At 40.2% G+C, this 16478-nt stretch overlaps 1 protein-coding gene across 7 annotated transcripts in view; it reads left to right on the top strand.

Annotated features, from left to right (window-relative positions):
- Positions 1-356: 356 nt before the first annotated feature.
- Positions 357-16478, top strand: part of RALA (RAS like proto-oncogene A) — a 71579-nt gene continuing 55457 nt past the window's right edge. For 2 of the 7 annotated variants that reach the window (XR_012001850.1, XM_072760043.1), the window contains exon 1: positions 424-666. The gene's annotated coding sequence lies outside the window, so the exon portion shown is untranslated. Of the gene's footprint in view, positions 667-1142; positions 1225-16478 lie in introns of those variants that run through there. The other 5 variants (XM_072760042.1, XM_072760044.1, XM_072760046.1 and 2 more) reach the window with 5 other exon arrangements.

Consider the following 16478-nt stretch of genomic DNA (forward strand, 5'->3'; position numbering starts at 1 on the left):
GCCCTGACCTTGAAGGACCCGAGGCACCCGCGGGTCGTCCGCCCCGCCCTCCGCGGACCGAGGCCCCGCACTTCCGAAGCCCGCCAGCCGGGCGGCCACCCGCCAAACCACCTCCAACGCCCGCCGCCGGGGCAAGATGGCGGCCTCCGCGTCCCCTCCTTCCCCGCGAACCCCGCCCGGGCCCCACAAGAGAGACGAGGACGCCGAGATCCAGGCACCTCCGCGAGGCCTGCGGCGACCCCCTCCTCGCCGGGCGCGGGGGCCTGGGTGGGGCCGCCCGCGGGGCAGCGCAGCGGGCGACGCCAGGCAGCCCGCGCCCCGCCGGCCATTGTTCTCCAGCCCCGGCCCCCGGCCCCGTCCTCTCGGCCCACGGACCGGAAGTAGTTCCCCAGCCGGCCCCGCCCCGCTCCCCGGCGCCCCGGAAGTGATCTGCGGCGGCTGCTGCAGAGCGGCCAGGAGGAGGGTGGATCTCCGGAGAGCGGAGCGCCCCGAGTCCTCCTCCTCCTGCTGCTGCTGCTGCTGCTGCTCCCGCTCCTGCCGCCCGGGCTCCGCCGCCGCCCGTCGGACTCGTCCTCCTGCCGCCCGCGGCGGGGAGCCTCCCAGACGACAGGGGCCGAGCTCTGTCCGCCCGAAGCCCGCGGGGCGGCGGACCGGCTTGCGGTGCAGGTGAGCGATGCCCGCCCGGGCCGCCGCGGGAGGGGTCGGGGCCGCGGGGCGGCGGCGGCGGCGGCGGGGGTGTGTCCGGGCGGCGGCGGCCCGAGGCCCAGGCTCAGGGCCCGGACGCCGAGATTGCACGTCCCGCGTTCCGCCCGGGAGCGAGCTGCGGGACGAGCCCGGGCTGGGAGCCGGGGCCGGGCGAGCGCACCGCCGGGAGCCGGGGGCCGCGAGCCGGGAGCCGGGGGCCGCGAGCCGGGGGCCGCGAGGCGCGGCGTGGTCCTCCCAGCCCGGCCTCTCCGCGAGCCGGCCTCGTCGGAAGGTCACCCTGCATCTCTGGCCGCCGCGCCGAGGTCCCCGCCTGGGCGGTGCCCGCGACCCGGGGGGACCCGCCGGCCCCCGCCGCAGTCCCCGCGCTTCACTCCGCCCCTCTCCCTCCTTTCCTTTCCTCCACTCCTCGCCTGTACTAGAGCAGTTGCTTCTGAGGCACCTCCGCCAGGGTTTTGTGCCAGTTAAAGCAATGGCTTTCTCAGACTGAAGTCCTTAGATGCTCCGCCTCGAACTGCACAGGTCTGTCTGCCCCTATGAGCATCCCCCTGCCTGTAAAGCGAGGGAGAGAATATAGGGTTTTTGTTTTGTTTTGTTTTGTTTTGTTTGAGTGAGGGGGTAATTCCTCTTGGAGATTTGTTCCTGAAGGAGTGGAAGATGTGATTTGTGGTTTGCTTTTAGCCTGGGTGTCTGTGTGTAAGTGGGCAGGGATGACAGCACAGAGAGGTGGCAGTGTTGTTTCAAGGTTTAGGGAGAATTAGGGAGTTAACTGGCCTCTGCTGGGAAACCTGAATGTCCAGGCTTGTGCGAGCTTATCCAGGTGTCTCCGGGGTTGTGCGAGAACTCCAGTGCCACGCCCGACGTGTCAAGCTGAAAAGCACCCAATTTGCAGATTGTGGTCGCTCTGTGTGTGTGTGTGTGTGTGTGTGTGTGTGTGTGTGTGTCTCGAGGGGTGGGGGGTGGGGGAGTAGGGAGGCCTTTGTAAAACATGTGCCCTAAGTTGATTTTTGCCCTGAAAGTACATTACAACTTTGGTCATCACGTTCCCTTAACTCATATAACAAAATTTGTTAATAAACTCGCAGTAGACGGCCTTTTTTTTGGTTTGTTTCCAGCTCCTTTATTAATATATTTAAACGTATATCTTACTCGTTTCTGTGTCTGTGAATACAGTATTATTGTAAAATGATTCTTGTGACTCTTCAGACATTATTTTTAGGCTTTGGATTTTTTCAGGGCAGGAACCGTGTCTTACGCATCCCTGTTGCTCACAGGTGATTACCGGAACATAGGAGCTCTCCAGTATTTCTTCACTGAATGAATGAATGTGGAGATGATCCCACAGCTGCCTCAGGAGTCATTTATTTCTTTGGTTTTGTGTTGTGTTCCAGTTTCTTGGCGCAAAGACTTTGCTTTGTCTTAAATGTGTTCTTGGCGTAGCTTAAGGACAATTCAAGAAGAATCCTTTGTTGTCCTTCCAAAGCTATCCTCCCCTGGAAGGTTAAAATTTATATTTAGGGTGTTGTGATTGGGCAGTGTATTCCAGTCGTCAATAATTGTCAATTAAGCAAGTTTATCCAGGGTTGTTGTTGTTATTATTATTATTATTATTATTATTATTATTAAAAGATTTTATTTATTTATTCATGAGAGATACAGAGCGAGGCAGAGACAGAGGGAGAAGCTGGCTCCATGCAGGGAGCCCAACACGGGACTCAGTCCTGGGTCTCCGGAATCACCCCCTGGGCTGAAGGCGGCGCTAAACCACTGAGCCACCTGGGCTGCCCATATCCTGGGTTATTAAAAAGAGATTTCCTAGTGATAGTTTATGTTTGGAGGTTGATAACCATAACTTATCTTAACCAAAAAGAGGAAATTGGGAGTCACCACTGTTTGGAAAACCGTTGATACGTCCCGGAATTGCTTATAGTGGCTTATTTCTCCCCTGGGTATGTGAAATCCTCTGACATCCTGATACGACCTTGGCATGATTTACCAGTAGCCACTTTCACATTTCTTTGCAGAGATCCAGATGTTCTCTAATGTGTCTGCTGAATATGCAGTCATCTGTATCACTTATTTTAAAGTAGTTTCGTACAACCCTTTCTTTGCAGGGTTTTCAAGGGAAAAAAAAGGGCTAATTATAGGGAAGAATCTTGTTTACCATTTGTGTGGGGGAATAATTTTTGTCTGTAGAAGGTTGGGTTATTTTCACTTTAGAGATCCACCCCCCCCCCCCCCCCCCAAAAAAAAAGTGCTGATACCTTCTTTCCTTTCCAAATGTCTGGTTGTGGTCCTGTACTGGTTTTCCGAGCTTAGCTTCTGTGGGATATGAATGAATGTACCAGAATCACTTATTGTATATATGTGTATATGTGTGTATCAGTGTTACTCACTTTGTTAATCCTTAGTAGATGGGTGGCAAGGACAATCACTTTTATATAGTATATATTTTTAGTGGAGAAAACATTATGATATAGGGAGACAGTTTATGGTTTTCCTTGTTTTGTAAAGTGTTTTAATTCTTAGACATAGTGGGAAGTCTGCAGTTTCTTATCTCAGCAACATCACCACTGTACAGAGGTCAGATTTCTCTTTTTTAATTCAGCAACCATCTTGGTAATAACAATCCGTATACATTGATTGCCTGCCACGCACTGTGATAAGAGCTTTAGTTATATTATTTTTAATCTCCACAGGACCTCTGTAAGATAGGTAGTTTTTCCATACTTCACTAAGGCTAAGTGAAGTGATTGGCTAGAGGCTGGAAGCTAGTATTAGGAGAGTCTGGATTTGAAAGTAATGATTTCTGAGAGCATTGCATATTGCACTTAATCCTAAAAGGCTCAGGAAAAACAAGTTTCTGATTGAGCTGAGCCTCAGGAACATCGATCTAATGATCTCAGCACTCTTAGCCATCAGGTGGGCCCTGGGGTTACCCTGTTTATCTCCAGCTTGCCTACAGATACCATCCACTATGTGTGCCATGATGAAAAAGTGGTTGGGTATGATTCAGATAGGTGTCCTGGAGGAGTAGAGTATTAGGAACTCAGCAGTTGGTGTTGATTACTGTTTTTTACCTCTGAAATACCTGAATGCTCCCTACTTGAGGGGACTTTGGAAAACCTATTTTGTAGTGACCTTTTCTGAAATCTTGTTTTCAGTTCTTTCACTAAATGACGTGGCGGGGGGGAGGGGGGTTGTGGGGGTAATTGTGAAGAATGGTAAGAGAGGTAGAGGTATCCTGGGTCTGTTTTTACCATTTCAAACTATATGTCATTTTCTCTTTGGGTTTAATATAGAGGCTTAAAGCGACAGAGCTCTTGTAAAGGTCTAATTTCTATTCAGTGCTGGAATTCTCTTTACTCTTTCCAAGCATGTGCAGTTTTTTTGAAATATGCACTTTTAATGGGCTTAATTTGAAGAATGTGTTCATCTCCTGGTTAAAAAAAAAGGAGGAAGAAAAGGTATTTAGCTCTAAGTAAAAAATGGCTCATTCTCCAGCCCCCATTAGTTACAGTTATTCTTTGTTTTATTTCTTTAGCTCTAAGACACCTCTCTTACTACCTTATTACACTTAAAAGCATTTGGTTACAATATAGGAAAAATGAAATTAAAGTTCTATGAGTTTTAAGAGTCATGTGAATAAATTTTAGAAGATAATTTGAATCTTTGATGTGATTATACCTGAAGGTATAATTCCTCAACATCAGTAGGGTAGTCTGTACAAGCACAAAACAGCAAGCTTACATAAAAATATTAGGATACTATTCTTAAAGGCCTTCAGTTAGAATTCTCTATTAGATTTAACACCCCTAATGTTTGACACACATAATCTTTTTGAAGTCTGGGTTCCAGTTGGGTTGCTGAATTCACTTATTGAAACTAAATATCAAGGTTTGACAATGTCATGTTGTAGGATAAAACATAGCAAGATTATGAAACGACTTCTACTCCCAAATGCATCACGAAGGGTGGGCAGAGACCTCCATTTTCCACAAAGATCATGATTGTAGTCTTCTAAGCCACGGGATCCCTGCTTTCTAATGCGGTTGAGTAGCTAACATAGTAACTCATTGAAGTGAAGGTTGCCCACTACTGATTGCAAATGCCTTAGTTCAGCCTCCCTGTCTAGATCTATTCTGGATTACTGCAGCAGTCTGCTGGCCTTTTGTTGCCCACCCCACCCTGATCTCTTCTCCACACTTAGTTAAGGCAGACGTGATGCTCCTTTGCTTACAGCCCTTCTGCAGATCCCTTCTTGCCTATTAATACATCCAAACTCCTTTAGTCCTTCATCTCATATGCAAAACGTCCAAGACTTACTCTTTACCTAACTCTCGAGCCCCATCTTTTCTCTTCCAGGATATTCTGTTCCAGCAACACCAAGCTTCTGCAATGCTAGTGTTTTCTAGTGCCCTGTTTTCTCTTGTGGTTGTAGCTGTTTCTCCTAACCCCAACCTCATACATGCTGGCTTGTCTTCCAGCACTCAGAGTAGGGTATACCTCTCCAAAACCAATCTTGATTAGATCCTTTTTCTTGATCTCATCCCTCAGAAACAAAAAAACAAAAAACAAACAAATAAAAACCCCAACAACTTTCAAGTTGCTAGTTGCTCTTTTTATGGGCTGCCATAAAATCCAACATAGGACTTTTACCACTATGGGCAATGCGTTCATTAGTCTATTATAAATTTGTTGACCACAATCCACAGTAACTACACACATAACTCATAACTACACACATAAATATACTCTTAAAAGCCTTCACAGGGCTTTATCAGAAGTTCCCAAACTTTCTTAGTTCACGACATCCTTATCATATCAATAATTTTTTCACAACATCCCTAGATCAAAAGAAACACCTAACGGTTTATTAAATAGGCCCAAACAACTTAATAAGTATTTACGTCCTAAAAATCTAGTAGCTATTTGAAAAAATAATAAACAAAAATTAGATAACTTTCTTTGTTAACTGCATAGTACTCCATGGTTTATTCAACCCGCCTCCTGTACTTGGACGTTTAAGTTTTTTCCAATATTTTTCAAATACAAATGACATTATAATGAAAATCTTTATGTATCTGTGTCTTTGTATTGTTGGAGGTAAGTATTCGGGATAAATGCATATATAAATTTAGTTAGATATTGCCAAATTCTTCTCCTTAATGGAGCTGTACTATTTGGAATACTACCAGCAGTACGTAAGAGTGCCATGGCCTGGCCAGCCGAGTACCCTGTCAAGCTTCTGAATTGCAGCCAACCTAATAGGTGAGAAATAGTATCTCAGTATAGTTTTAATTAGTGAATTAAACATTTTTTGTATATCAAAGGGCCATTTTTTACATTTAAAAAAATAATTTGTTCACATTACTTGCCCACTTGTTAAATAATTTTTGTCCTTTTTTCCACTCAGATTTAAAAAGTTCTCCATATTTAAGAATGTTAACCATTTAACTTTGATATATGTTGCGAGTATTTTGCCCAGTCATCTTTTGTCTTTGCTTCTGGTGTCTTTGGACATGCAAAAGTTTGTTTTCATGTAGCCAAATATATTGTTATATTTATTACATCTGGATTTTTAGTTATCAAAGAGCCTTTCTTTATCTGGAATGCAGTCATGTCTTCTTCTAGTGTTCATGTAGTTTCATTTTCCACATTCAGTTTTCTGATCCATTTGGAGTATATTTCTGTAGATTATGTGAAGAATGGATGTAATCTTACCACAAGTGCTTTTTTTTTTTTTTTTTTTTTTTTTAATCTTTGCTCCCTTTATCATATACTAGATTTCTGTATGGAGTTGGGTGTATTTTATTCCATCACCCTGACTGTTTTAATCAGAGAGGCCCATGGCATGTGATTTCATAGCTGGTAGACCTAGTCCCCATTATAGCTCACCCTCTTCAGTATTGTCCCTGCTATTCTTGCAGATTTTATTTTTCCATATGAACTTCAGCATCAATTTGTCCATTCATTAAAAAGCTCATTTCTGTTTTTATTGAGATTGCATTGAACTTACGATTTAACTTAGAACTGATTTCTTGATGATATGGAGACATCTTAAGATGTCTTAACCTAGAATAAGCAATGTTTCTTCATTTTCTTAAATCTCCTTTGTGTCTTTGGGGAATGATTTATAGTTTTCTTCATATAGGTTTTGAACATTTCTTGTTAAATTTATTCCACAGCATTTTATCGTTGTTGTTGCTGTTATATAAATAGAATTTCTTATACATTTTATTTTCTAACTGGTTATTATTCATGTATATGAATATTGCAGATTTTTGCATGTTTTCCTGCTGTCTTGCTAAATTCTTATCATTTGAGTTATTTTTATCTTTGCTTCTTTTAGGCTTAGATATGCTGTCATGTCACCTGTAGAGATTTCAATAACCAATGGTTATGCTTCTAATTGTTTATCCTATCTAATTGCATTGATTAATATCTCTAGAACAGTGTTAAACTGCAGTATAACAAGTCTTTAATAAGAGCGATTCTGATTGTTATTTTTTTCTGTGGATAAACAGATGTACATTGTACTAGATATTAACCTAGATATGGTAATGCCTTTCAGAGACTGCAGTCCTTTGCTGTCTCTGTAAGAGATTCTAAATGGAGATGCCTGTGGTGAGAGGCAGGAAAGATGGACTTTGCTAGTGGGCAGAGCAAAGTACAAAGATAAGCAAGGTAAGGACTGATCTGTAGTTTTCCAGTTCACACAGCAGGTCCTAAGTTTTGTTCTTATCTTGCCACACAGTTCTGTTGAACTTCATTTCAATCATCTCTCAGCCAGTCATGGATGCCACAGGGTGACCTCATTTTCTCCAGACTAAAGCTGCCGTGGGTCTATGACAATCTGAGGGCTACCTTCTAGGCTTTTGCAGCCTCAGGTGGTTTTTTTGTGTTATAGACCGTAAATTAGGCTTACCTTGTATTGATGTGGTTATGGCTTGCTTGGGTTCTTGGGTCGGTAGTTCATATGGCAAGGCAGGTTTGTAATTAGACAAGTTTACACATGGGGGTGACCTAAAGTACACAGATGTGGGGTGGTTCCAGACAAGTTTGTAGGGCTTGGAACCTCTTTTCTTTCTCCAGAATTCATTTTTGAAGACTTAGTCCTCTAGCTGAAAGTGTATGTTTGTCCGGAATCAAGTGTTGGACATCAGCACACATTCCATCTACATGTCAATTAAGATACACACCAGTGCTGTTTCCCAGGTTCTAGAGGCTGCTTTCATTCACTGCCATCTAATTCACCCCAAAAGTTTAAGTAGCATATTTTCTGTAGATTCTTATAATTTCACAATTATCTAGGTCCATTTGTGAACTCCCAATCCACATTGTGTTGCCTTTATCATTGTAAAGTACTTCCTTTCCCAGGAGTGCCGGGAGATAGGATATTTATTAATTTCTTGCCTGTTATGCTGAGGAGCTCCTCCCCAGAAGTTTCTACAACTCTTGGTCCATGGCCTGTTTGCCATCTTCACTGTCCCAGAAACACTTGTAGGTAGCTGTAATCTCTTCTTTTTCCTAGGTTGAAGAGCTCTCACTCACCAGGTGAGTAGTCCATGGCCATTTGTCCATCTGCACTTTCCTAGGACTGTTGCCTTTTTCTCTCTGGGCCATGTTGCCTCACTGATATGTAGTTCAGCCTCGAGGGGGTGTAGGGATTGTCCTGCCTTGAAGACCTTCAAGTCCCACCCTCCAGTACATTGATGGCACCTTGATAGCAGAGCTTGGGGAGGAAGCAAATTTTTTTTGTTCCTTTTTTTTTTCAGAAGGAAAAAATGTTCCTTCACGGGGAAAGTAATGAGGTAAAAAGGTTCCTTCACCTATCCTCGTCTTTTAAGTCTGAGGACAGTCTGTCTCCCCCCGTCCTTCTGCCTAAGACATTATTTCTGTGACAGAAAATCCTCATTCCCTGAGGTCTTTGGTTGCTCTAGTCTTAATGCTTGGATTATTAGTGACTTTCCTACTACCCTGTTGGTCTCTAAGGTGTCCCTATTTCCATGTCTTTATGCTACAACTAAGATAATTCTATGTGTCTGTTACTTCATTAATTCTTATTTGCTGCTTGTGGGTTTTGGTAACTTTCTTGATCACTCAGAATAAACAAAACTTGGCCATTTGCTCTGTTTATCTCTTCTTATTATTCTTTGCTTTGGCTCAGATAATAAAACTCATTCTTGTCTTTATATTTTGTTTTGTTTTTTAAAGTTTATTTGGTACAGCTGTTTAAACTCTGTACAGTAACTTGTCATTTATATTTTTAATTCTGTAAATTGTCTTTTTATGTCATTTGCTTATTTGTGGGGAATGTAGGGGCTGGATTTAAAAAATAACAGATTTATTGAAATGTAATTCCCATGCCATAACATGTATTCTCTTAAAATATAATTCAGTGGTTTTTAATATAGTGAGAGAATTGTGCAACCATCACCACTATCTGACTTTTTAAAAAGATTTTATTTATTTACTTGAGCAAGAGAAAGAGAGAGAGCAACAGAGGGGGAAGGAGAGGGAGAAGCAGACTCCCTGCTGAGCGTAGAGCCCGATGTAGGTCTCGACTCCAGGACCCCGAGATTGTGACCTGAGCTAAAGGCAGATGCCTAACTGAGCCACCCAGGTGCCCCACTGCTGTCTCATGTAAGAACATTTTCATAACACCAGAAAGAAACCCCATGCTCATTAGTCATCACCCCTGATTCCCTCCACCCCTAGCCCCAGGGAACTAATAATCTATTTACCATCTGTACAGATTTTCCCATTCTAAACATTTCTAGATTCCATAAATGGAATCATACAACATGTGGCCTTTTGTGTTTGGCTTCTTTAACTCCACATAATGTTTTCAAGGTTTGTCCAGGTTATAGCATGGATCAGTACCTCATTACTTTTTAAGACTGAGTAATGTTACATTGAATGGATATACCAGATTTTGTTTATTCATTTATCAGTTGATGGACACTTGGGTATTTCCACCTGGCTCATGTTGAATAATGCTGCCATGAACATTGATGTACATGGACATGTGTTTTCATTTCTCCTGGGTGTGTGTGTGTGTGTGTGTGTGTGTGTGTGTGTATGAACGGAATTACTCAGTCGTGTTGTAACTCCATGTTTAACATTTTGAGAAAACTGCCAAACTGTTTTCTACCCACTGTCGGTGTTTGAGGCTTCCTAGGCTCTCTGTATCCTCACCAGCATTTGTTATAGCCCATAGTTTTAATTACAGCCATCCTAGTGAGTGTGATTATCTTCTTTCATCTGCTGGAATACTTTGTCTGAGCTGCCCAGTGTATGTGAACTAATGTACATCTTAGTGTATTATGTCTTTTTCTTCTTAGACGTTTTAACTTGAGGTCCAATTCCTGGAATGTTTTCTTTATTGTAAAAACAATAAACGTGGCTTTTTGTTTGAACTTCCAGGTGAACTTTGCTTTTGATTCATAACAAGATTTCTGTTTTCCATTAGTGTGTCTGATGAGTTTCAAGCTGTTATAACTTTAAATTGTTATAAAGCACACTGTTAAAAATTGTGACATTAGAAGTAGACAAAATACCTTAAGTTACAGAGTGAAGGGGAATCACTCATAATGAACACTGACAGTGTTTTGAAGATTTGTTGGTGCAGTGTTGACTACAAAATTGAGGAACACCAGTTATATACAAAGAGTAACCAGAAATTACTAGGTTTAATCCTATGTTTGTATTCCTGTTCTTACCAGGAAGTTTCAAAGTGTAAGTGACTAAATTTTTTTAAATTGAAACTTTGTGTGTGTATCTACATATATATACACAATCTCATTTGATCTTTCTATCAGCCAAAAGATATAGGTGGGATGAGTGCTCTTTGGGATGGGAAAATTTATTGACCTGCATTCAACAGTGTTTTCTTGGATATACCTATAAACCTAAAGATTTCCACATCAACTAGTAACTATGTTGCTTTGTCTTAAACGATTATTTCAAGAAGTATTGGTTAGCATTAGTATGTTCATAAAGCTCTAACTTGCTAAGTCTCTCTGCATAATTATTTTATACTTTTAGTTCCCATCTGTTCCCTGTTATTATCTGTATGTTAACACAGTTATAAAATAAAGAGATGACAGTCTTTATATCTCAACTATATGCCTCTTTCTGAAATGCGTAAAGAACTACATTGGTGATTCTTTTACATTTGGTTACATTTTAAAATAAGAGTGCTCCTTCCCACCCCCAACTTTGTATCTTGAAATATTCTAACTTACAGAAAAGTTAAGAGTTTTATATCGAATACTTGTATTTCCCAGTCACCGATTCCAATTATTTTGCCCCTTTTGCTTGATCTTTTTAAGTATAGATGCTTTTATTTTTCTCTACTGTTTGAAAGAAGGCTGGAAACCTCAGGAAACTTCACCTCTGTATATTTTATCTTGCATCTTCTGAGAATAAAGGCATTCTCCTGTATGGCCATAATGCTATTTTAACACATAAGGAAATTAGTAATAATTCCATAACATCATCTAATATGTAGCCCAGATTCAGATTTCCTGGCCTAGTTGCCAGCCAGTGCCTTTAATAGCTGTTTTTCCTCTGATCCAGGGCCTAATCAAGGTTTGTGATTTGTGTTTCCTTATTATGTCTTCTTTACCCTTTTATTTCATTTTTTTCTAGTAAACTTTTTTGAGATATAATTTACGTATCATAAAATTCACTTGTTTAAGTTTATAGTCATTTTTAGTAGCTGGTTGTGTAACCATCACCATAATCCAGTTTTAAAATATTTTTGTCACTTCAACAAAATTCCTTTGCCCATTTGTAGTTAATAATTCCCATTCCCACCTCCAGCTTCAGGCGACCATTAACTTAGATTCTGTCTCCACAGTTTTGCCTTTTCTGGGCAAATGGAATCATTCTAGAAATAGTCCTTGGGTTTTTTTCTGCTTCATCATGTTGTGGCATGGGCCCATAACTTTTGTTTTCATTGGTGAATGGTAGGTAAGTATTTCATTAAATGGATATACCACATTTTGCTTATGTATTTACCAGGTGATGGGACATTGGGATTGTTTCCCTTTATTGGTTTTTATGAATAATTCTGCTATGAACATTCATGTACAAGCCTATGTGTGGACATATGTTTTCATTTTTCCTGGGTATATACCTAAGAGGAGAAATGCTTAGTTGTATGGAATGTTTATGTTTAACCTTTTAAGGAGGCGCTAAACTGTTTCCCAAAGTGGCTACATGTTATTTTGCATTTCTACCAGCTGTGTTTGAGAGTTCCGATTTCTCTGCATCTTTAACAGTGGTTATATTCTTTTTAGAAATTATTACGGCCATTCCAGTGGGTATAAATTGGTATCTTGTGGTACCCTAATGACTAATGGTGTTGAGCATCTTTTCATGTGCTTATTAGCCATTCACAAATTTTCTTTGGTGGAATGTCTACTCAAATCTTTTTCTTATTTTTTTTTTTAAACTGGGTTATCTAGCTTGTTATTGAATTGTGAGTTCTCTATGTGTTCCAGATACAGTTCTTCATCAAACATGTGATTTGCAAAGATTTTCTCCCAGAGAACACTGTTTTGTTTTTGTAATGATGTTAACCATGAGCCTTGCTTACTTTTTCAAATCATTTGCCACGGGGCTTTTTTAGACAATTGGAATAAAAGCTAAATGTTTTCTTAATTCTTCCACATGTCTAGCTAGTACAGAAGCAGAGGAAGTAATTAAAGACAATGATAGTCACCTTCATCTTCATTCTACAATTAAACAGTGAGAAACTCCTTCTGAACTCCTTCTGAAGGCAAACAGAGATACTACAGATACTAGGGTTCTCTCAGTTTTAAGAACCAGAAATCCAGTTTAGATTGTCTTCAGCAAAACAGAAGTTTGGTGTTCTCTCCCTCCTCCAGCTCTACCTGTTTCTTCATTCTGTTGACTGACTCTTCACATGGTGGCCACTTTCATCTCCATATTCAGTTTTTCCCAGCTTAGTGGAAAGAGCCAGTCTTTCTTCCTAGCCCAGGGAATGGAGCACTCTGGCCAGCCTGCGTATCTTGGCCACTTTTGAGAGAGGCAGAGCATCCAGATTTGCTGTCCTGTTGTAATGTAGTAAAGAGAGGGTGGTTCCCTCCAAGAGAAGGGATGCTGGGCAGACAAACCGTATGTCTGCTACTTTAAGGGTAACATGCATTTTTTGCCCACTTTTATGAACTTAAACCAAAAGTAATACGTAGAAAGTTGACATCTGGAGCTTTTGGAAAAAATCACATTTGTTATCTGATTAATTTTAATGCTAAATGAGGCTTTACTGGTAGTACTTTTCCTTATCTAAACAAACGGATGTGATATCAGTTTTTTTTTTAAATTTTTATTTATTTATGATAGTCACACACAGAGAGAGAGAGAGAGAGAGAGAGAGAGAGAGAGGCAGAGACATAGGCAGAGGGAGAAGCAGGCTCCATGCACCGGGAGCCCGACGTGGGATTCGATCCCGGGTCTCCAGGATCGCGCCCTGGGCCAAAGGCACCCAGGGATCATGATATCAGTTTTAAACTAAAACATTCCACATTCCTCGGGATCCCTGGGTGGCGCAGCGGTTTGGCGCTTGTCTTTGGCCCAGGGCGCGATCCTGGAGACCCGGGATCGAATCCCACATCGGGCTCCCGGTGCATGGAGCCTGCTTCTCCCTCTGCCTGTGTCTCTGCCTCTCTCTCTCTCTCTGTGACTATCATAAATAAATAAAAATTAAAAAAAAATTACATTATAAAAAAAAAAACATTCCACATTCCTGTTTCACTCTCCAGTGGAGGTAGGAAACAACTAACATTAACAGTGGTAACTTGGTAATCATGTCTGATTTTTCTGTACTTGTCTTGTTCTTTCATGTAGTTTTCTTTAGCTCTCTGAGTGGGGTTATATCCAACTGTCTTGGAGTTCCTACATTCCTACAGATTGCTGAAATCAATTTTTTATAATTAGTTTCCTTCCTCTCCTCTTTCATTTACTTGGATTCTCAAGCTCTGTCAGTGTCCATATGTTGTATGATTCATCTTCAAAGTGATTTTTTTTTTTTTAAGTAAAGATAGTTCCCAATTCCTTTTCATGACATTGGGTGTATGATGTGTATGGGGAGGGTGACGATGCTGTTGATGTAGTTATGATTTTCCTGCTCTAAAAATGAAATAATTTTTATCACTTAAAATGTTTCTTATCTAAAGTCTTTGATAGATATAACTGCTATATAAATACTGTCATGAAATTAAACAAATAACTCTGGATACTATTTGGCTCTTGTGTTGCTTCCATACTTTTCCAGTACTCTTTAAGATTTGTTTTCATTATGAAAGTTGAATGCAGAAATGAGAACTTATGGTTTGGGGGCTGTCTGTATAAAATGTATCATCTCTCATACAGTGAGAAGAATGGGCCTTGAAAGACTTTCTAATGTATTCTTCCATTGTTTGCAAAAATCTCCTCAAAACTACCCAACCACTCGCCATTGCTTAAACACTTGCAGTGATCTTGTGGAAATCTGGGTCATTTTTGGATGTTCTCATTTAAAGATTCATTCCTGTTTTGTACTGAAGTGTATTATCCTGTGACTTCTCTTTGTGCCTGGTTTGTTCTCTGAAGAAGCACTTATTACACAAACCTATTTTGAGCCCTTGTTAAACAGTACATCTGTTGACAGAATCGAGAACAGTAATTTTACAGATACCTTTCTTCAAGTAATTGAAGATGGCAGTGATACAACTCCTTTGCCAGCTTCCCCATCGCCTGCCTGCTCAGGCCAAACATCCCTCATTTCTTTAGTTAGTTCCTGACTATCTTGATCACAGGCTTCCAAAAATAAGACAGTAACAGACACTTATTTTGAGGTCAAATTTTACAACTTAAAATCTGAAATACACCGAAAGAGGAAGGACAAAACTAGAATCTGTAGATTCCTTCTGTGGCCAGGCCCTGACCCTAAGCAATTTCAGATTTATTATTTCCATGTAATTATCCAGATTCACTTAGATGGGGTAGATGAGGAAACTTAAAGGCAGTAAGAATCAGGAAGTAAAGCTTAAAAATAAAGAAATAGAAAAAACAACATAGCTTTGAACATCCAAAGTAGAAATGTGAGGTCCTGGCACTAAAGGCTATTAACATCTGTTGTTCAAGAGAATAATTAGGCCATCTTTCAGAACTCTTACTTTATATCTAATTACAGTAAGCCTGGTAGTTTGCGTCCAAACAATTTGTAGGAGTGAAAGGATGCTGCTGAAGGCAAGCACCGCAGGCAGTAGTGATCAGTGAGGGACAACTGTGAAAGGAAGGCAAGAGGCAGAAAGACTTAATAACATGACCATATGAGAATTCAGAGTTCCGCATTCCAGGGCAATTCATAATAGCTCCTAAGGGCAGGAGAATAGTTGCTAGTTATGATTCTAGGTTATCAAGGAATTAAAAAAACTGTTCAGTTAAGTTGAAGAATTTGTAAGACATACAATTCTGAACTCAAAATCTTTGTTGAATACACTTTAAAAATTAAAATAAATAAAAATAAAAAATAAATAAAAATAAATAAATAAATAAATAAATAAAATTAAAATACTATCCTACCTGGATACTACTTCTGATGGCTAAATTGCTTGTTTCTCATCGATTATCCCCTTTACTAAAGTCTCTTGATTATTTTCTTAATGTGTTTATGTTAAGCATTTAGTAAAATAAGGCGCTCAGTAAATAGTAGCTGTTCATCTGTTGATGATTGATTGCGAGAGGTAATCTGTACATAGAATTTGTCATTTCCTATAACTTTAGCTGAATAAGCAAGGTTCTTCCATCTTGGATGTGTTACGGTTCATTACAATTTGTCTTCCCTTTGTGGGTTAGCACATTCTGGTCCACTTCCCCTGCTTGTTAGACTAAGCAAAAACAGTTCAAATTTTCATATAAAAATGTATGTGAGTACTTTTAAAATTACCTAGTTAAGAGTTGCATTCTTTTGGATTAGGAAATAAGAGTATAATGTTGTATCACTCCAAAAATACTTTAGGTTTTATCCTCCTTTTCCTTTTCTTCCAAACCCCAGCTGTTTTGGTTGCTGTTTTGATGTAAGTAGTCAGCTGCCCTTTATTCTTATATGTTTCAACTATCTCTAATTTAACTACATCTTTAAATCTTTGATGCACATATTGACAATTTATTCTTCAAAGAAAGATTAAAATGTATAGTGCCAAAATATTGTTGGGATTTTTGGCTTTTGGTTGTTTAAAACCTAGCAATCTAATACTTTAGGTTTTATCCTCCTTTTCCTTTTCTTCCAAACCCCAGCTGTTTTGGTTGCTGTTTTGATGTAAGTAGTCAGCTGCCCTTTATTCTTATATGTTTCAACTATCTCTAATTTAACTACATCTTTAAATCTTTGATGCACATATTGACAATTTATTCTTCAAAGAAAGATTAAAATGTATAGTGCCAAAATATTGTTGGGATTTTTGGCTTTTGGTTGTTTAAAACCTAGCAATCTTATCAGAACATTGCTACCTTTGAGAAGTATAAAATCATAAACTTATCTCTGCTTTCAGTGAAATTTTAGTAACTTCATATTAAGAACAGTTTGTCATGCAGTATAGAATGTATTTCATTACGTGACAGATGCATGAAAAATGTGGGAAAACCAACCTGTTTATAAATTACTTTGTGCTATTTCTTTATGTTGATAGATTAAGAAGTATGATACATCCAGACTTTTCAGTAACTTTCCTAAAAGTGTGACGTGCTCTTTGGCATCTTGT

The sequence above is a fragment of the Vulpes vulpes genome, chromosome 5 (genome assembly GCF_048418805.1).
Source record: "Vulpes vulpes isolate BD-2025 chromosome 5, VulVul3, whole genome shotgun sequence".
Lineage (NCBI taxonomy): Eukaryota > Metazoa > Chordata > Mammalia > Carnivora > Canidae > Vulpes > Vulpes vulpes.